We start from the raw sequence: 22,760 nt of genomic DNA, 5'->3' as shown, positions 1-22,760 counted from the left end.
AGCCTTTAAAATGTCCATTTCTTCCTTGGGGACCCAGGGTCAACAAATGGCAACAGCCTTGTCGGCATGTGTGGCTCTCCAGATACAGTGTTCTCCAGGGCTAGGTTCACAACGTTCCCTTCCCTGAGTCCAGTAAAGTGATGGGTACTCAACAGCAAAGTCCAAATCCTGCTCCCGAGGTGCTTCCCTGTCCTCCCTGGCTGTGGAGTGGCTCTGGAGGGTGGGGTCATTTGATGACTTGCTAGGCTAGTTCACAAGAGGAACCTCTCATTACTTGAGAAAAGTCAACAACAAATGCTGAAACATTTTTCTAAAAAATGTAATTCTTATATTACCCAAGGCCTGTGTGTGGGCAACTGAGCTGGGGGCTCTGGAGTCAGACTTCCTGGTTTCTCAGAGACTGTATCAGAACACATATACCCTCACATCTCCATCTTACAAGTGGGAGTAAAATCCAGAGCATACACTGCTAAGCATGCAGGGGTTCACTAGTGCCCAGTACACGGAAATTCTGTTCCTGCTGCTGCTATTATTATTATTAGTAGTAGTAGTAGTAGTAATGTTAATATTATTATTATTCTCAATTAAACATCACACAGTGTCTTGTGATCTAGTGTAGGGCCTATATTGAATCAGTGAACTGGAGTCTTTTTTAAACTTAATCATTTCTTAATTATATATAAATCAAATACCTGGGGAAATTAGAGATTAGTGAAAGGAATTTTAGAACTATTTTGTGCAGTTTTAGTAGCTAAATACATGATATATCTGAAAAATAAAAAAAAAATCACAAATTATGCTGAGAAAAAAAACCAAAACCAACCAACCAAACAAAATGTATCTTCTATGTTCATATAGGAATTAACCCAGATGCATGCCTATAATCAATACCACCTGGGAGACAGGGCAGGGAGATCTTGAGGTAAAAGTCCAGTATGGAATACACACACACACACACACACACACACACACAGAGAGAGAGAGAGAGAGAGAGAGAGAGAGAGAGAGAGAGAGAGAGAGAGAGAGGGAGAGAGAGAGAGAGAGAGAGAGAGAGAGAGAGAGAGAGAGAGAGAATATGGGCACAATACAATGATATTTAACAGATTTCACATTAACAAGAAAAGTGCCGTGCAAGGAAAACAAACATTGGGAGAATAACTCATTGGCAGTGTCTTGTGTGCTCCTGGAAGCTCAGCCCATAGTATGTCTCAGGTGGAATGTGGGCAAGAAGCAAAGTCTTGATGGCCTATTTTTCTTTCATTTAAAAAGAACCATTTGAAGGTCAAGGAAGCATTAGGCTTTTGCCGGTTCCTCCCTTCCTCAGCCAATTGCTATTTCTGGTTTCTGCCCGAAGGCACCGGAGAAGGAGTGAGGGGCCAGGGAGAGGCTGGGGCTGTGGTTTGGACTAGACTCAAAGCAAATGTTCAGGAGCCTACTAGGGAGAGCTTCACAGGGTGCTCTTTGAGCAGTCCGTGCTCTCAGACAGCACAGGCCTTTGGGAACATCAGGCTGCAAAGCCGCAGAGAAGGCTTCAGGGACTCTGAGTCTGGCCCTGATGCTTCCTGGGCTCAGTCCAGCTGTTCAAGATGATGTCCTTCAAGTACAGGCGGGTGGACTGTTCGGAGAGATGCAGGAATGGCGTGGGTTACAGTGCATGGCTCTCCAGTCTCTTGTATGGTCACTGACTACCAGGACGAACATCTCCTTTCACTCTGCATAGAGAAGGAAATGCCCATGCTCTTAACTTTGAAGTCTAGCAAAGGAGCTTTTTTTTCCCCCTGAACTTAATTGGCAAGTCCAGCGAAGGAAGTATCCTTTGACTTGGCAATCAGGCTTCAAGCCAAGCATGATGTTTATATACATCAGAACATCACGTTCAACTCCATAAATACACACTTGGGGCCACGCCAGATGACCAAATTCCATCCCCACAACCCATGGGATAGAAGGAGAGAACAAATTTTGTCAAGTTTTTCTCTGACTGCCACACGTCCATGGCATGGAAATGCATGTGCACATATACATGTGTGTGCACGTGCACACACACACACACAATTAATTAAAAATAATAAATTTTAAAAATAGAAAGGATAATCAATAATCATGTGACCCAACTAGTTCTAGGTGGGAGCTGGTTGAATGCATCCCAGTATCCTTGTTCCTTTAGATACAGGCAGGCTGAACCAGACAAACAAAATGGCAGGGTGTGAACTGGAGGTGGAGAAGGGTTGTGCTCACAGGGGAAGGGAGCTCGTCTATAGAGAATTACAGCCACATCCTCTGCACAACCTCTGTTACAAGTTCTCTTCAAGGAGCAAACACAAATAGGATTCCCGAAAGGCCAAACCAGTCTTGTAGACACAACGGTGGTCTTGGAAGCTCAAACCAAGGAAGCTCTTAACACTTGGCTCATGGACCAACAATAACATAATCCCATTGGTTATTTAAAATGCAGATTCTTGAGCTGTGTTCTAATCCAGTCGGAATTTTCTGAAGGTGGGTCCCGGTGCTTTGGACCCTTGATCTTCATTGTGGATTGTGAAACTAGGAGATCAGAGCTGGCAGCTGTGGAGGAATCCCAGGGATTCTAAGCAGAGAACTGTGAGGCTTGGGCATCTGTGGCATTAGCTGCTGGCCAACTGATACTTGCAGGGTTGTACTGTTCTGCTCTTAGAGCTCAATACGATTGCCTTCCGATGACAAGCAATGGCGATATGAGTCACCTTCTTTGGGAGCCACTGTGCTACAGATTCCTCTCTGGCACAAGAATTGTGGTGCCCGTGAGATGAAACCCATGTCCACTTGCATCCCCACTGTGTGCTACTCTCCCCATCCTCTACTGAACCATGGAGGACTTATACTCTAGGCAAGAGGCATTCCTGGCAGGAGGGTGAGTGTGGAACTCTCCCAGTCATGGTGTCAGTCTCCCTGCCACATGGACAGCGACTGGTTCACTCACCTGCATTGCTTTAGCAACTACCCTAGATGCTCAAGATGACAGTGTTGGGGCAGGAGCAGTGGGTTTGTGTTATAAAGATTCAGAGACGATGGAAGAAGCAGTGGTAGGGAGCATTCATGTCTTCAGGAGGCTCTTGTCAAATGAAGTTGGCATCGCATGCAGGTGGCAGAGGAGTGATGTAGGAGAAAGATATGTCAAGAGGACTATTCTGTTGTGAGTCTTAGTGACACTGAATGTATGGAGAAGGTGTAGAAGTGTCCATCTCCTGTCACTAAGACTTGATACCTGCAAAATACAACTGAGGATGATGGGGGTGGGGGAGGTCCATTGACTCACTGGTTTGTATACTTTGGTCCATAGATGGCTGGCCCCATTGTGGTAGAGTCTGTAGTAAGGCAGCACCATAGAAGCATGTGACAAAGGGAGATGTTTACTTCATAGGATGTGGGAAGCAAAAAACAGAGTTCCAACATAACCTCCAATACTGCATCCTGTAGATGCCCAACTCGCCAGCAAGGAAGACACCACAACAGGATTCTTCTGCACACGTTTATTGGAAGAGCTTGATAGTGAAGGCGAAAAGACCCCAAGCCCCAAAACTGGCCCTGCTTATATAGGCCTAGGAGTGGTGTGTCTATACTTGATTGGTTGTGCTTTCAGTGCCTCATTTACATTCCCCGGGATGGGCTGTGACTTGGTTTGAAACCCTTATGCACATGTGCACATTGGTTGTTTACCTGAATTTATGGGCGGGTGGTGGCCAGCGGTAGCCAGCGCCATCTTGTAATGGCATATGTGGCTTCCCACAGCATCCTACTCGCCTAGCTCACTGTCAGCAGGCTTGCCCTGAAAGAACGTTGGTCTTGCATAGTGTCACAGCCAGCCAGGAACCAACCCTTCAACTCATGGCTTTTATGATATATTTCAGAACCAAATTATAGTACAAGAAAAATGACAATTTTATGCAGAGAATATGGGACATTTCTTTTGGCCGTGTTGTAGAATATCTTACAGAGCCACTGGGTAGAGAATTGTGCCAGGTAGCTGGTCACAAGTGAGTTATGAGAGGAAGCCGTGTCTAGGACTGAAGCACAGATTTGTGGGGCATTTTACTAATAGCATTGTGTCGACCATACTTGCCAACACAATCACTTAGCTGGAATTCTAAAGGAGTAAAGCAAATCTAAGAAGCCAGAGTGTGGAGGTGGGAACAGAAGAGCCCCAGGAATGCTCAATGAAAGCTGACAATAATGTACGACACAGGAAAATGCCAGGAGGCAGGCTGGAAGCTTGCAGAGCCTGACAGGTGTGGAGGCTGGATCATGTACATGTACCAGGGTGAATTTGGGGGAAGCATTCAGCAATTTGAGATTGTCAAGATAGAACCTCTCATATGCTCAGGAGTCCAGCTGTAGTTGGGGTGGACATTACCAATTTAGCAGATGGCCAAGAACTGGGAGTCATCAGGTTACAGATCTTGAGATCTCTTAGAATGAGAGATAAAGCTGGGTTCCAGAGAGGGCTCCAAGACAGGTCCTGATGTTCACAGTTATGCTGAGAGCTGCCCATCTCTGCTCTGGAGCCCAGTGGTCTGATCTTTGCTTAGGACCCGGTCCTTCACAAATAGCTCCTACTGGCTTCTTTTTGACAGTAATTTTTAGACCAGTTTAATTTTTTTTTTGACAGAATCAAAGGTTTTCTTTTAAATGAACAGAGGAAAAACCATGGAAGACATTCAGGTAAGGCCAAGTCAGTAAGGACATCTGCATCTTAGACCTCTGTAATATGCAAAGATCAGATATTGGGACATTTGAAAAGTCTGGCTGCAAGCCTTATATCAGAAGGCAATCTCTGCACATTCTAATAGTCACTGGTCCCAAACTCCAAACTTGAGTCACACTTGCGCTTGAGAAACAAGGCTTTCTACTTAGAGAAAAGCCTTCATTTGGTGAATATGGCAACCAGTGTCATGATAAACAACACACACTCACACACCCATGCATATGCATGGATACATAAACACACATGTGCACACATGCACAAACACACATGTGCACACAGTGCACAGACACATATACACTCATATGCACATGCACAATCACACATGTGCACATTCACACAAACACACATGCACAAACACATATGCGCACAAATATGCACACACTCCCATATCAGTCATTCCTGTCACATCCAGACCACTTGTTTGTCTTTCATCTGTTTGAGATCCTTTCCTCTTCTTCCTTTTCATCTTCAGATTCTCTGCCTTGATCATAGGACAGCATCAGGACACCGTGCTGCAAATTTGGTGGCAAAGGCAGGTTTTTTTTCTCACAAGACAAGGTCAATGTGTAGTTAGTGAGACCTTTCCTCCAGAGACCGAAGCATAGGCCCTTATTTTACCTTCTGTGGGTTCTAGTAACTTCTTGTACTCCTTAGCTCATGGATGCCTCACAGTAGTCTAGACCTCATCTCAACTTGGGTTTTCCTCTCTGTCATCTCTCCTCATGTGGCTTGAGGAGACTCTCATCCGTGATAATATAATATTAAACTCTTAAGTTTTATCACACCTTTTGTGCCATAGTCACTGTCATGGGCTTCCAGTGGGTGGAAGAGTCACCACTGAGTAGCAACAGGCAATGATAGGGTGCTTCCAACATTCCTAGTAGACACAATCTTACATCAAAGTCCACAACCCTTTGGTCTTCACTATCTTAAGATATTCTGAGCACAGGACAAATAGTCTTCCCCAGAGAAGAGCACAAGGATTGGTTATCCAGTACCAAATGGTCCAGTCCTGAAAACATATATACATATAGCATTATACAGACGGGGCAGGTTGTATTTATGTATTTAGGGGCATATATGCATATACATATATGTATGTAACAATAATTCATGGGAAAAAATAGGTCATGAATTGGAAAGAGAACAAGGAGGGGTGTATTGGAGGGTTTGAAGAGAGAAAAGGGAAGAGAGAAACAGTGTGATTATAGAACAGTCTCATAAAGTTAAAATAAATACTGGTAAATAGAGAAGATGCACATCAGGTACCAGGCGGGTACACCCACACTGAACTCAATCCAGATCCCCCATCGGAGCTTGCAACCCATAATTATATAAAATGCTCCTTGAAGGAGGGGTGTATTTTTTTTTGATTGTCTAGCTCTTTGGTTTCATTTGGTCTGGTTTGGACTCTGATGGAGTTGAAGCCAGCACCTCCCACATAGTAGCCAAGTAGTGAACGTGGTGTATCCACGGCCACCTTTGGATATATTTTTAGAGTGTACCAAGTGGTCATTTCTTGAATGTCTTCTTCATTTCATCGCCTTTATTTCTCATCCTTCAGCCCTTCGGGCACTGAGCCAATTCACAGTGTCCCTTTTGTGCTTCTCTCTATAACTACCTTCATAAGGTCCCTTTTAGTTGGTCTTATGATACAATGGTAGACATCTACCATATAAATCTATCTTGGTATTTCTGCCTCTAGATGAAGGGTGACTTTTTTTATTGTTCTGAATTTCTTTTCTTATTGGTTTGCCAGACTATTTAAGGTACACCATATACATTGCTTTTATATGTGGTCTCAACTTGTTCATTTAATTTACAAACACTCTCAGAAAAGCTGCATGGAGCTCCCGCTATGACACAGGCAAGGCTGTTTGCTGAGTCACCTGGGCTTCCCAAATATGAGTCAGCCTTAAATTTGGCTGGGAGAAAGAGAAAGCCAAAATACAGAAGCTTGAACAAATGGGAATCAGTTGCTTTGCATAAAAACATTCAGAAGAATGGATCCTGCCCATGGTCCAATGTGTTAGTGATGTTGGGGTTGGTTCCTCCAGGGGTCTACTCGCTTTCCACACAGTTGTGAGAGACTACTGCAGATCCAACCACTTCATCTGGTAAAATACCAAGCAGAGGGAGCAGGAAGTTAGATGCATCCCAAGAACTGCACCTGCTGTTCTTTCTCGGTAAATTAAGTTTCAAGAGAACCCTTCCTCCCACATACCACTCATCTGGCTTCTTGCCACATCCAATCACAGGAGAGCCTGAGGAGACAGACATATGGTGTTTTACCCTGCCTTGTCTTTGTGTGTATGTGTTGGGGGTAGTGCAAGCACCCACAGACACAGGGGTAGGAAAGTCTTGACTAACAGACCAGACCAGCTGTTTCTAGATCTTAGTGCACGGGGTCTCATCTGCTGCAATGAAAATAGCTATTAGCTTAGTAGGCAGTCATTAACTCTAAAGTAGATAAGCCATGGAACTGGAGTTTCTCCCCATTTAAATACAGGGGTGAGCTTTCTGGAATGCAATGCTGTGGGCACAGAACCCCACTGCTGTCATCCTAAGACTGCGGTCAACCTTAGAGAGAGAGCTGTTAATTAGATGGGGAGACACGTTATTTTGGAGGGGATGCTAGCAGATGTTTTGATGCCAGATTTGATGCAGCATGAAGGAAACCTCTTGCTGAGGGCCTGGGTGGGATACAGACACTGGCCTGTGCCTCCCTTGGAGGGGAGACTCACTCGATGTTCTCAGTATGTTCCTTTGGGTCTCCAACCAATGGAATGTGGTAGTGGAAATGGAGCAGAAACACGAAAAATTATACAAACAATATTTCATCTCTGTTATTAGTACAAAAATTGGTTTATGAAAACAAATTATTTATGAAAGACAATTTGATATTTAAATGTGGACTTGGCTCATGATCGTATACATGGAGCACTGGTTGTAAGCTGGGTTCTTTCTGGGTACATTCTTGCAGGCTCTGGAGTACGGTCCTTCTTACTGATTTTAAATTTATTACAGTTGCTCACCCAGACTAGCCAGTTCAGAACACTGGGATGCTGCAACAGAAGAACACAGGAGTGATAGATAATTTCAGATGGCTGGCATAGTATCCAGTTTTAATGTGATAGTCTCTGTTTCCTTAGAAAACTATTGTATATTGGCTCTGTGCCTAGAGGCACAATTTATCTGTACACAGAAGTATATAGCTCATCATCTGAGAGGGCACATTTCAAAGCATCCTTTCGTAGGTCATAAGGAAACAAGTCCTCCCAGGAATCTAGGCCTTAGCGTTATACTCTGTTTACTGACTTCCTTCCCTAGACACCGAGTCTACCCATTGCCATGGTCCTCTGAAATGCCCCCTACACAGCATAGTGACATGAGAGAGCTGGCCTTGGCTCACTCTTATCAAACCCATTCTGCCTTTCCCCTCCTTCCTGGAGGTGCCTAATCCTTTTCACAGGTGCTCTCTTCTCTCAACAGTCAATACAGAACACCCCATTCCCCCAAGTGAGTGGAAGGATATCGTTTCTTCTGCTTAAAGCATTCATCCAGGCCTCACATTTCATGTTTGGATAATGAAGCACTGTGTGTCCTCATTAGCATTCTCCATTATTCCATCCATGATGAAAACTTCTCAGCTCTTCTCTCCACACGGACTGTTGCTCGGCTCTGAAAGTGCTAAAGCTGACTCCTCTGCTTTGTACCTGACGTTACGTTTCTCCATTGGTCCTGCACAGCATAGTCCCATGGAGATAATTATGTTAAAGATCAATTAACTGAACCTCCTGGAGTGGATTCCAGGCATGCACCTGTCTTTTCTGTGTGCAAGGTGCCTGTGTGGCACACCCAAATTCGAATCCTAGTGCCCCGACACTTGTCAGGAAATGATCCAGGGAAGCTTCACTTTGTCTTTCCAATCACTTCCCTGAGGCAGAAGATGCATTTGCACAGCATTTTCTCTTGACAGCCTTCCCCAAAACACTGCAGAAGTATATAGCTTTGCAGATACTGCTGCCCTGAATGTTTAACTGTGACATTCTCAATAGGGTCCCTATAACCAGAAACCATAGAGTCACATACTGACTTGAGCATGATTTGTTTTATCAGATAAGAATGAGGCATCTGTTCCAATGGGCATACTTAAATATACACCAATGGACTCATGAGCAAGTTATCCTTCATTTAAGAAATAATGTCATCAGGCAGAAGACAGGCCTGGTAGGGAAGCCTATTGACACAGAGCCTTCATCTACCTAGGACCCTGTGTTCCTCTGCTGGACATCAGCTTCAAACCTCAGGAGGTTTGAAGTAGGATTCTTGGAATAATTCAAGCTACAAGACACACATTGCCGACTGGCTCTTTAAAGAGGTAGGCGAAGGTGAACATTAACGTAGTGATTTGTCACAAGAATTGAAGATTTCAAGGAGAGCAGAGAGTTGTACAGTGCCACCTCTTACCTTCTCTTTTTGGAGCAAGAAGCCACTTATGTGGAGTTCACCCGTGAGTGTGCTGTTAACACAGCTGGAGTTCTGAGCCCTGTGCTAATGTTGCATTTCAGTCTGGGAAGTTGCTCACTGGCAAAATGCTGGCCTGGCACTCTTGAGGCCATAGATATAACCCCCAACACCACCTCCAAGAAAATAGCCATGTTTCTGCATCTTTGGGCATTGCCATTCTCCTAGGTGCTTAAAAACATTTCCCTAAGCTGCTCTTATAAAACCAAAACACCAGAAGTACATTGCATCCTGTATATGCCATGAATGTACATGTAGAAACTTAACCCCTTATCAAGAACCAGGATCTGACTGTCAGACTGCATGGTTACCATAAAGAATGCACTATTTGAGACATGGAACCCAAAGGTTTTTATTATAACTAAGCTAGCAGTTCTCAACCTATGAGTCATGGTACCTTTAGGGATCAAGTAACCCTTTCACAGGGGTTGGATATCAGATATCCTTCATACCAGGAATTTATATTAAGATTCATAACAGTAGCAATATTCCAGTTACAAAGTAGCAAAGAAATAACTTCATGGCTGGGAATCACCATAGTATGAAGAACTGTATTAAAGAGTCACAGTGTCAGCCAGGTTGAGAACCACTGGCTTACAGAGGGCATCCATGGAGAGGGGCATGTCAACCAAGTACTAAGACAGCCAACCAAACACCCTCTCCTCAATTTTTTTTTTTTGGATGTTCTAGTGTCCCGAGCAGATGTCAGGCCTGGATGGGTTTCACTTCCTTTTAGAGAATGAAATGTGTATCTGTATCCTCATCAGGCTCAATCTTAATGGACAACTTCATGTCCAAAGTCATCATGGCTTTTTCAAGGTGGCACCTGCACGCGTTATAGGAAGGGACAGTGCATACACATAAAGGCATCACTGTGATATCAAATATAATGTAAAGCATCTGTGAGGCCTCCTCAGTAAATGTGAAAGGGGCTACTGTCAGGATCCATCTAGAATAGGTCAAAAGCATATAAGTGACCTTTCAGAAGATGGCCCATATCATTTCATGGACTGCTATGGGTAAACTCTAAAAGGCAAGGCCCAAAGAGACTTCATCTCAGAATCACTTCTTGCAGCTGTTATGCCTTTCCTGTCATTATTAAAATAGTATAATAATTCCTGGGCATCATCTCACCATGCTGGGCAGATTTTCTGCCGATGAGTGAAGATGTACTTAATCTCTTGTAGCAATGCTATGTAGACAAATTGATAATTTCATAATTCCTAATAATGATTCTATAGAACTCATAAATTTATATAAGTAATTTTGAGCCCTCTACAATATGAATTATGGCTTTATAAACCTTCATGTGTCACAGGCTAATTGCACTAGGATATAAAGCAGGCTTGGAACAAATTTATGACCAGGGAAAACATTCCTTCTAGGTTAACAGTGAAAGCATTGTCTGATAACTATAGGTCATAAACTGGGAATGGACAATTTACTGTAGATGCAAGGACAAAAGATAAAATATTGACTGTATTTATGTATTTAAAACACCAAAACTAATGAGACATTAGGCAGATAATTTGCCTCTTGACAAAGCCATCGTAACTTATGACATAAGAATTACTGTTTTAAACTTTTAATGAACTTGTGAAGCTAGTGACAGATAATGAATGTTTAATTAGATAATTATTCTTAATGGAATCTCATGTAAACATTCCTGCTGAAACTTATGAGATTTACAATGAACTTATGCAATGTAGAGATGCCTGAAAATCATGTGATCTCTTTTCCTGGGAAAGTATAAAAACTAAGAACAATGGCAATAAGCAAATGGGCTTTTTTATACAAGGGTGGTTTTTTTTTTTCATTCAGCAATAAAAAGGTAGAGAAGCTTTTGCTTTCTCTGAGCAATAAAGGCTGGAGCTTATTTTTCATCTAGAATGAGTGAAGATTTTTTTCTGTGTTGGTGCTTGCTTAGTAGAACTTATTTATGGGGGCTTTTGCTCCATCCACCAAATATGTGTGTGTGTGTGTGTGTGTGTGTGCATGTGTAAGTATAGGTGTGTGTATATAAGTGTGCATGAATACCTATGGAGTAGATGAGACAGTTGGTTGGGCCTGACAAGAATATGTGTGTGTGTGTTTAAGTGTGTGTGTGTGTGTATGTATGTATGTGTGTGCGCGCATCTTTGCTTGGGAACAAGTTTTTCTTTCTAAACGCATGACTTTCTTTGCATGGTTCACAAGGAATTAATAGCTCCAACCCTCCCTCTTGCCTGCCCAGGGAGAGGCAAGTCTCCTGGGTAAGAGAGAAGAGAGCCATAAAGATAAATCTCCTCCTGCTAGACAGCACATGTTCATCACCAGAGATCAGTGCTTGTTCAAGCACAAAGAATTATAAAGTAAGAGTCAAGTTTCTTACAAGGTCAGAGATCATCAGCCTTTTGGCCTTCATCCAATGCCAAAGCCATTCCCCAAAAGCCAGAGCAGTCCTCCAGCAGGGAACAATGGAGTGATTTACTTAGGAGAAAAAAATCACATTTTCATATAAGTCTAAGAGAGCTGAATATTATATAATTTTGTTTACATAAGATTGTATGTAATCTGTATTTTAAACAGTCCTTGATACATCTTGGGTTTCCAGTAGCATTTATTTCCATTTCAGTGGGTGCAACAAACTTTATTGATGGTATTCAAGGGAATAGGGAGGGCTCCCTAGGCCCCTCCTGTTATTATGGAGGTCAATTATGGAAATTGTGAGGGAAATGCTCAGTGTTGGGGGCTGAGTTGGGATAGGGACTCCTCAGCAACCAAGGGTCTCTCTCTTGCTCTCAATGTCCTTGCTGGGGTGGATAGTCCAGGGTTTCTTACTCCTTGGAGGCCATGAGCTCTACCACCCTGTTGCTGTAGACATATTCATTGTCATACCAGGAAATGAGCTTTACAAAGTTGTCATTGAGAGCAGTGCCAGCCCCAGCATCAAAGGTGGAAGGGTGGGAGTTGCTGTTGAAGTCACAGGAGACAACCTGGTCCTCAGGGTAGCCCAGGATGCCCTACAGTGGGCACGCAGATGCTTGCTTAACCAACTTCTTGATGTCATCATACTTGGCAGGTTTCTCCAGGCAGAATGTAAGATCCACAACAGATACATTGGGGGTAGGAACATGGAAGTCCATGCCAGGGAGCTTCCTGTTCAGCTCTGGGATGACCTTGCTTACAGCTTTGGTAGCACCAGTGGATGTAGGGATGATGTTCTGGGCAGCCCCACAGCCATCCTGCCACAGCTTTCCAGAGGGGCCATCCACAGTCTTCTGAGTGGCAGTGAGCATGGACCATTGTCATGAACCTTTCCACAATGCCAAAGTTGCATGACCTTGGCCAGGGGCCTAAGCAGTTGGTGGTACAGGATGCATTGCTGACAATCTTGAGTGAGTTGTCATATTTCTAGTGGTTCACACCCATCACAAACATGGGGGCATCAGCAGAAGGGGCAAAGATTATGATCTTTTTGGCTCCACCCTTCAAGTGAGACCCAGCCTTCTTCATCATAGTGAAGATGCCAGTAGACTCCACAACATACTCAGCACCAGCATCACCCATATAATGTTAGCAGAATCTCTCAAAGTGTGTTTTCCTTATAAGCTGTGGAATTTGCCTACCAGATTGGATCAGGGTACATTTTAAATGCATAATTCAATGTGATGCTGGTTCATCTAGTCCTATTCTACATCTAAAACTATTTTGATGCCAGGCACATCTTTTTCTCATCAGCATCCTTCACTGCAGAGATCACTGTAGGAATCCTTGAGTTATGGAAACCATTCCTTGAAGCAGTCATAGAATTTCAATGTTTCTGTCAGGAAATGGCTCTCAAGGCCACCTGACCACAGGAAGCCTTGCATTGTCTGTCTCTGTTCCTTCCCAGTGAAAAGGTGATTTTGAGGCCCCCCTTTACTTATAATACCACAAAAAAATACATTAAAAAGTAAAGAAGATCTTCATCAGTTGACAAATGGTATATCTACTCTTTTTTGCAATTCTTAAGAGTCATTACCTCTGGACTAATTCATCTAGCAATGTTAGTTGTGATTTTCAAACATCTGTTAGTTCTCCTCTTAAAGATTTTAGTGATCAGATTTATTGTGGTCTATACACACTATGGTAGTGAGTTCTTTTCTCTTCATACATTCATGATTTAGAGTTTTAATGGCCATAGATTGACTGCTATTTTCTGGGTAGCCTACAAAGGTCTCGGAACATTAGGAGTTGTTTTAGTTTGCCCCTGAATGACATCGTATTTGGAACTGCAAGTTACTTATTTTGATCATAGACAGTATCAAATGAAGTTGAGACCTTTGGCTTTATGCTCCTTGCTAGCTGAGAAAATGTGGGCAAAGTCCACCATATGGAAAGCATTAGGTTGGATAGTAGCAAGAAATTGAGAAACTGTGTCTCATGAAAGGAATCCACTTCCTTGTAGACAAAATGATTGGGTTCTGAGACCACCAGGTGATATAAATATAAACCACATGTTACTTCTTTAGGAAAGACCAGTATTCATGGGCATCAGTTGACAGTCAAATGCCTGGCTTGTGGGTCTCTATACTGTTCTGGTGCAGTAGATGTCTCTGGTAGATAGTTTGAGAAGCAGGTGTTCTGATGTGATGACTTAAACTCTTGAGTAAAGTTGCCATGGGAGTGAGAAGAGTGAGGGAATATAGAGAGGACATATAGACAACTGTGGGCATATGAGGTCAAGCCAAGTCATAGAATGATTAAAGTAGGATATCTACCACAGATTATTCAACTGAAGGAAAAACACTGAACTTCTGCTCCCTATATCTATTAATCATTGTATTCCCAATATCTCTGTGAGGTGGAAGGGAGGGTGGGAATGAAGGTTGGAAAAGATAACCTGAAGAGGAAACCCATGGACAACCACTGGAGAAGCTTCAATGGGAATTGTGAGACAGAACAAGAAAGCAGGGTGGAGGAGACACCCTCTGCTCAGCTGAGGAAACCTGGTGGCATTCTGCCATCAGTCCCCTATCTAAGGCAGCTATGCCCTGAGGGGAAGGTATGGCCACCTTACCTGGTATGCTAAGTTCCATTTCTGTGCCGACCACCCAGAACTAGAGCAGACCCTGTAAGCTGGGGATTCAGACTTCTATAAGTCTCCTTTACAAACAGTGTCTCTTCATTCATTCTTTCTGTGTACACAGGCTTCCATACAGACCATCCAAAGCCTTAGTGCGAATTCTGCACAATCCTTCCCTTAATGTCTTGACTTCTAGGTTCCTTTGGAGGCTCAATGACCTCTTTGCCAGAACTCAGGTTGACTATGACACTGCTCTGCCCCAGGGCCCTGCTGGCCAGCTCAGTTTACAGAATAGCTCTCCAGGTTATAGCTACATATTCTTTTCTTTGTGCCTTGGATTGCATGATAACAGAAATCTGCTGTAGAGGTCTGTGCATTTCTGAATTCAATATTGGTTTTCCTTATCTTTGATAACACCTTTGTGAACTGTCCCTTAATGACATTATCTCTTTCGCACATGCCATCTTCTGGTGCTGAGGCTATAGCTGGAGTCACGGGGAGAACAGATTGTTGCTTCATGTGTCAGTACAAACCAAGTGCACACAGAGAGGTCATGCTTGCCACCAAGCTGATACTTCTCCTCAGAGTTCTCCAGGCAGTGCACATCATTCTATTGCACATTTTGTTTAATTAAATTAATTGATAGATTCACTTTGGCGGAGCTCTGCTTAGTGGTGCAGTTGTGCAGTTTCTAGGCTGTGAGCCCAGTACTCAAGAAGATATTACAAAGTTTCCAGTTAAATACAGCAATGCTTAGCATCTGCCAGACCTCCAGCTCCCTTGAAGGCTATCTTGAAGGAACTCTTAGTTCCTAGATTAAAATGAAGTGTGTTTCCCTGCTGATCTCATACATTTGCAAATCTGGGTTTCAGTTATTGCTGAGAGCCACCACCACTCCTTAAAATAACCACAACAACATTACGCTGCGGAAATGAAGATGGGACAGGGAATTTGGGTAGTAATTTAAATTGTAACACAGATTGTGAAGTTCTGTAATACTCAACAGGCCTGGTGGCTACTGACTTTTGGTAGTAAGTCACTGGGGTTACCCAAGAATGATGTAAAATACTATATTTGATTTCAACATTTAATGACAAGGACTCATTGCAATTACTAAGTTTTTATAACATAATATATAAGTTGTTTTGACCTTCCTAGTAGCATTTTAAAATCACTAGAGGGTCCTTTTTGGTCTCAGAGCAGTATAAGAAATTAATGACACACTGCAGGCATTATGGATCCAGAAAGCCTACGTCAGTGCTTTTAGTTCTCTTAGTAAAACTTTGAAGTATTTGAGGAAGCATGCTCTGCTTGTCATGAACCTTCCTTCAGCTACGTCCATCCTATACATACTCACAAAGATCTTTGATGAGACTCTCTAATGGCAGAGTGTATGGCAAGCATCCAGGAATCTCAGTAACTGAGATTAGAATCTTGTTTCTCCTGAAAACACTGCTCTGTGTCAGACTACCTTGGGATATCAGAATCTTTCTGCTTCCTGTTCTGCATAGATCCCTGAATCTTGTGGGGGAGGTGTGCTATGGATATGCCATTCAGCATTGAGCACTTCAGAGCTATGGCACACAAGAATTCACAGTGCCTGGGAATGCATGCACAAGACCTATACCAGGTCAAACCATACCCCTGCCCCCCCAAAAAAAAATCCAACATGGGGCCTTAGTGAATGTTTCATCTCAGTCCATAGTAAGTCATCTTCAGCAACAAGAGACATTTCTCAGAAAGAAGTGCCAGCCTCACATTTTATAATGTCAAAGTTTTATCCTTTGAGTATTATTTGCTGGTAGTATATAAATAAATTGTTTTCTTCTTAAACTCATTTTATGGCCCAGTGGCCTAGGTGGCAAAGGTGTTTTGTCTGTAAGCCTGCAGACCTGAAGTCAATTCTTGGATCTTCAGACAGAAGGACAAAACCAACTCCCAAAGGTTGTCATGACCTCCACATGCACCTGTGTGTCTGCACACACATAAATAAATAAAAATTCAGGAGAAATAAAATACATCTTCGTGCTGATAAGGACTGGTTATGTCAACTCAGAGATTTTGTGTGTTAAAGTATGGTCACTCAGAATGTGACTTCCTTTGGACATAAGGTTTTTGAAAAGGAGGTTAGGGTAAAAGGGACATTAGAGTTAGATCTAATGCAGGCTGCCTGTTGTCCCAATAAGGGAAGGCCAGAGCACTGATATTTATAGGGCAAAGATACTCCCAGGGCACTTGCAGATACAAGGCCATGCAAGGTGTTATAGTATGAGTATCCCCTTTCAAAATGCAGAATGGAATTTAATTTCCTTTTATGTAGTGATCAGTGCAGTTCCTATGATGTGCTGAGGGCATGGTGGCTACATCTTAGTGGGCATCTCTGCGCCATTTTAGAACTGCAGACTCGGCCTCCTTTTGCTTCCTTGCACAGTTACAGCATGACCCTTGGAAGGATGTAGCATGCAGGGTTTCACACTGGACTCCAACATCAACAAATTCATTGGCACTGTGATTGGACTTTCTAACCTGCATTTCTGGGAGCTGATGCCTTCATTTTGGCTATACATGACACCATTGTGTACTCTGCCATTATCAGTGTGAATAGATAATGCAGCAGACACAAAAGTACAATAAGAAGACAGCCATATGCAGGTCAGAGAGAAGCCTTAGCTCAGCCTGCTCACACCATGATGTTGGTCCAAGAGTCTTCTTAGATAGATAGATAGATAGATAGATAGATAGATAGATAGATAGATAGATAGATAGATGATAGATAGATAGATAGATAGATAGATAGATAGATAGATAGATAGGTAGATAGATAGATAGGTAGATAGATTAAAAGGTGTTGGAGGTATGCTTGGGAATGTACTCTGCTTTGGTCACTGTTGACTTGAGCATGTAGTTGCAGCCACATTATGCTAGCACAGAAGTCAAATGGTGCACTAGGTAGAACAGTTGCATATTCCCTGGTGGAAATTTCTCAGAAGTCAGAGGGAGGTGTCAGTGGGTCTCAGACCTTGCCTTCACGTACTCACAGGAACGTGTAGACAGACAGGAAGGCAGGTGCTTGAGGGGACTCAGAAAAAGCCCTCTGGGGAAAGAGAAAGTTTTAGTACATCTCACCCTCTCATCCTCTCAAGGAAACTACCTCTAAGGCATCCTTTTTTTCAAAATTAGTATCATTAACTGTTATGTTTTTCTATCTGCAAATGATTTTAGTCACAGATCAAAAAGCATCTGTTTGTTTTGTTTGTTTGTTTGTTGTTTTTAACTCCTGTGTGCCTGTGTGCTGCCTGTTTTGATCATAGTGAAAAGAATATTACAATTCAAAGTCAACTTAAGGAACCATAACACCCCTTGTCTTTCCCCTCCCCTGGGAGTCAGTGACAATTTTGCAATAACATGACCATCACTTTCCTGGGGACATGCTTACTAATTCCACATTTTTCACCTTGAAGATTGGCCGTTCCTCCCATTCATTATTCTTCATGTGCTTGTGTGCAGGACGCTCCACTGTGCTGTGACTTTCCGTATAGTTAAATCCATCTATTAGGTGCAAAAGATAAAACCTTAAGGCTTTTCTTAGCCATAATGGGACTTGCTGCATTATCTATTAAGCGGTAATGAATAAAATAAATTATGGGTGGTATTTAAATGAAATTAACCTTTATTGATTCAGATTAATTAGAGTCTAAATTAAAGTGTGTTTAAATTTTCTTGAAAAGAAGGTAATCCTGCCAAGATGATCCTAACAAGACAAATTATATATTGTTTCTTAGAAAAGCTTATTAAAGACTAGTAAAATTGGGATCGTAGGAACAATATACTTATATGCTCATATACATTTGAAAACACCTCAGATGGGTCAATTAAAACGCATCCTGCTAAAGCAATATGCCATTTCCATAGAATAACGGATTTAGAAAGATGCTTAGTAGACTGAAGACCCCTTGGCCCCCTGGGTCTCTTAAATAAGAGCTGAAAGATCACTGGGGGGGTGGGGTGGGGCACTAGACTTTCAAAGTCTAAGGACATGGTGATCTCTATTGGCTATAGGTATGGATGTAAAGTTCAGGCAACCATTATCAGATGACATAATATCAGATGTAACCACTCATATATCAAGGGTCCGTCTCAACAAAGGTAGCTCTCACAGAAGGTCTGTGTGTTCTCCGGAGCTCTGAGACTGGGGCTGCAGAAGAGAGGAAAGAGGAGGGAAAGGGAAGTATCTGACACGAGCTACTTTGTAGAGATGCTGCACAGAGTAGGTCCCCTGCAATAGGGAAACAACTGGCCCTAGTTCTAGAAGCAAGATGTGGAAATTAGGGGCTGTGTTCCTTCTCCATTAACCTATCACAAAAGTCTGCCTATCCCCTCATAAAGTGTGATATGGCTTTTAAAAGGCGTTCTTGCACAGAGTTGAACAGAATGCATGCTATACATTTACGACATGGTCAAAGGACAGCACAATACAAGTTAAACATATTTAAAGCCTCCTCTCTGTATTATATCATTGTAGCGTCTTTGTAGCATTCATCTGGTACAGCTTCCTCTTCCCATTGATAAGCCTGTGGCTAAGTTGGTACTGTCAGCTTGAGGTCACCAGGGACGCATTGCCCTCCTCTGCAGAAAGCAGGAACCAGAAGTGGTAGGGGAGACTTGTGTAGTTCTCCTCCACAGAGCTCTCAATACTCTGATTTTGTATCTTTCCACATAGTCTAATCTGTCCATCAGAATGACCTGCTCTCAGTCAGTTCAAGTTTGCAGCCACTGAGCTGTGAAATGCATTCGATTTCCATGTGGTTAATTCTCTTTTTGGAGGGAAGCTGTGGTTTTGTTTTGTTTTGTTGTTTTGTTTTGGGTTTTTGTTTGTTTTTTGTTTTTGTTTGTTTTTGTTTGTTTGTTTTCTTTTGTTTTTCCGAGACAGGATTTCTCTGTGTAGCCCTGGCTGTCCTGGAACTCACTCTGTAGACCAGGCTGGCCTCAAACTCAGAAATCCACCTGCCTCTGCCTCCCAAGAGCTGGGATTAAAGGCGTGCTTGACCACCACCTGGCTTTTTTTCTGGCGGGTGGGGAGCTGTGTTCTTAATAACTATTTGTAGGAAGAAATGATTGTCAAGATCTTATTGATCTTCCAAACTTCATCCTTCCTTTAAATAAGTTTCAAGATCACATCGGAAAAGAAAAAATATGGTTCTAAAGGCCCCCTTCTCCCCTGCTGCCTGTTCACTGCACCAGAACTTGAGCACCAGCCCTGCGGTCTATCATTCTATAACCTAAATATAGCTAGAAAGTAACCTTAAAGGTTTATTTTTTTAAGTTATATCAAAAATATAAAAGACTGTAATGAATATAACCATTGTACTGCTGTCTGCTGGGATCCTGAACCCACTGCATACAGCTAATTTAATTCTGAGAAGTGCTAAGGTGGTAGGGGCTTCATTACCCACAGCCATGATTGAGAAATATATGAAGGAGAATGTCAGTTGATCATTATCAGCTCCAGAACACTGTCCGTGAGCCAAATGTAATGCTCTGGAGATGCACGGAGCTGCTGGGCACTCATTTGCAGCCCTCCATGGATTGTTTTCCCTTTTATTTTTCTAGGACTGAGACTTGGCATTTTTGCATATTGATGGCAGGTTTCAAATCCTTTCCCTTCTTACGCTGTGCTGTTTTCCTGGTGGTGAACAACCATCATTTTGTGGTGGGTGGTCTTATGCCATGGCAGGCACTTCACCTCGCCCTCAGTATATATGAGTACTTCTTTCTTTATCTGCTGCACCTCTTTTAATTTTCCACCCCAAATGTATAGCAAAAATAAATAAATACTGGCCCCTTTTTAAAGCATAGCATCTCAGATTCACAAGAGATCTGAGCTGTCACCTAAAGGATTTGATAAATTTCTGTGGTGTTTGAACTCAATAAATTAGCATCCTTAAATGTTTCCTTCCCGGGCGGCATTTTCTCAGATGGGTCACCTCTTTGGACCACGTGGTCTGTGAAAGCATCTTCACATTCTCCTTATGTTCCTCTCTGAAAATGCACAGGCATGTGGCTCCAAGGACATGTGGCTCCAAAATGTAGCCACTTAAATTAACTTTAAGCGACAGAAGCCGTGTATAGCAGAAGATACGAATAACTTTTAAAGATAATAAAAAGTGTCTATTCTTTTTTTTTCTTTTTAATGTACATCTCTTCTGAATTCCTCAGAAATCCTCAATGTCCTGGCATAGATATTTCTCCTGTACTTAAGGGATGGGATAGGAGTTGTCCCAACAGTACCAGTCTTGGGAAACTAGTACAGCCCAGGGGTTGCTCTCACATGTTACTTAATTTTCTTTCCTTGACTGTAAGAGGATCGATAATGTGTAATGTGCTGTTTAGACTCCTGAAAGCTTGGAGATTGGAAAGTGTTTGGAGGAAAGGTGGTGACCAGCAGGAGAAAAACACCAAATTGTTGCTTACTGGTGAATACTGGTGAATTCTGGTCTTCTGTCATCCTTTGGTGCATTAATGTCACCTCTAAGCATCCATGAGAAGGTTTGACATGTCTCCATATTTATATCAGTCAGATGCAGGGAATGAAGGAATCTCAGACATAGCAGGCTTCCATGGGGCTGTATACGTACAGATTCCAGACCTGAGCCTTGCACAGTCTGAAGGCTTGGTTTTAATCTGCAGGGTAAAACTGGCCTGGTGTTATTATCTAAAACAATTTGTTTTCTTCTAAACCTTTCAGAGGAGGCTAAGTTCCTTGTCCTGTTTTCTGACAAAGGTGAGGGTAACTAAATGAAACAAGATAAAAGCCGCAAAGAGACAGCATGGTGCTATCAAAAAAAATCAAAGAGTGTGAAAATAAGACTCTTGATTACGTGTTCTGTTTGACAGCCTTCTGAAAAATAAAAGACTTTGATGTTATTTTTAAAAAGCAAACTCTTAACCTAATCATTTTTTCCACACCTAAGATGTAATGTGAAGTCACATGACTACATCAGTCTGAAAGGAAAATGGTTCGGGACATTAGTCATATTTGTAAATACATGGTGTTATTGAAATTCCACAGTCAGTTCTGCTAACTATAGAATACTGTCCACCAAGAGAAAACCAGGTTTCAAGAGAGGTATTTCTTAAGTTTTTCCTTTAGAAAAACATCTCCTATTTTATTTGGCATTAAGTCTAAGTCACTTACTTCTTGTACCTTTCCTTTGTGTGTGCCAATAAAGCTCAGGAGAGATGCTCCTTCTCAGTGCTGGTACCCAGGAAGTGTTGAAAAGCATCAAGAAGGAATGATGGGATTGGAAGAGAGGGATCAAAAGCTAAGAGCACATATTGGTGTAGCAGAGGACCCAAGTTCTGATACCAGAACCCACAATGAACAACTTACAGTAGCTTATATAAGGGAACCAGCACTGCCAGCCTCCTGGAACACTTGCACACATATGTGCATTCACACACCAACACACACACATACACACACACACACACACACACACACACACACACACACACACACCACATAAAGTTAATGGAAATTTTTAAGGAAAAGCAAAGGAATGCATAGCTGGAAAGAAGCTCTTCTTCAAACCCATAGCTAGAGAGACACACAAGCCCACTTACCTTGAACAGACAGGTTTTTGTTAATGAAGACTGAGAAAATTTCTAAGTTTGTGTGTATGTGTGTGTAAATGTATATGTACATGTGTATGGGTATATATGTATATATATGTGTGTATGTGTGTGCACATAGGTTTGTGCATGTGTATATGTATGTATGTGAATCTATGTATATGCTGTGCATGTGTGTATATGTGTATTCATTGTGTATGTGTATGTAAATGTATATGATGTACACATGTGTGTATGCATTCTGCTTGCGTATGTCTGGATGTGAAAGTATGTATGTGTGTATGCATTGTGCATGTCTATATGTGTGTGTGTGTATGTATATGTGTGTTGTGTGCATTATGTGCATGTGTGCAGACTAGAGGTCAACAAGGTCAAGTGTCGCCTCCAATTTCTCTCCGCCTTACTTTTGGTATCTTCCCCCGAAGTTGAAGCTTGCTGATTGCTGATTGGATGGGCTGCTGGGAGGTTAACTCCAGGGACCTTCTTGTCTCCTCTTCCCCATTGTTGAGATTACAGGAGCATGCCACCTTACCCAGTTTTCAGAGTGCTGGAGTTTGAAGTCAGGTCTTTGTGCTTGTGTTGTGAACACTTTACCTGATAGACCAGCTCTCCTGCCCCATAACTTCTTACGGGATAAGAATTATTTGATTGATGCCACATTGGCAAGTGAATGGGCGCTCGAGGTCTCAGGGCACAGCCCAACTTCAGTTTACCATTATGAGTCTGATCTGGATTTAGCATTCCCAAAACATGGCCCTTCGTCAGGGCTGGTCCTGGAGAGGATAAGCATTCTCTTGGTATCTTGGGTCTGAG

At 42.4% G+C, this 22,760-nt stretch overlaps 1 protein-coding gene across 2 annotated transcripts in view; it reads left to right on the top strand.

Annotated features, from left to right (window-relative positions):
• Window positions 1-22,760, top strand: part of Adcy2 (adenylate cyclase 2) — a 379,558-nt gene that overhangs the window by 176,684 nt on the left and 180,114 nt on the right. The window lies entirely within an intron of this gene.

Source organism: Mus musculus, chromosome 13, assembly GCF_000001635.26.
Source record: "Mus musculus strain C57BL/6J chromosome 13, GRCm38.p6 C57BL/6J".
NCBI classification, from domain to species: domain Eukaryota; kingdom Metazoa; phylum Chordata; class Mammalia; order Rodentia; family Muridae; genus Mus; species Mus musculus.
Note: the sequence above shows the minus strand (reverse complement) of the source record. Positions and strands in the feature narration are given on the sequence as shown.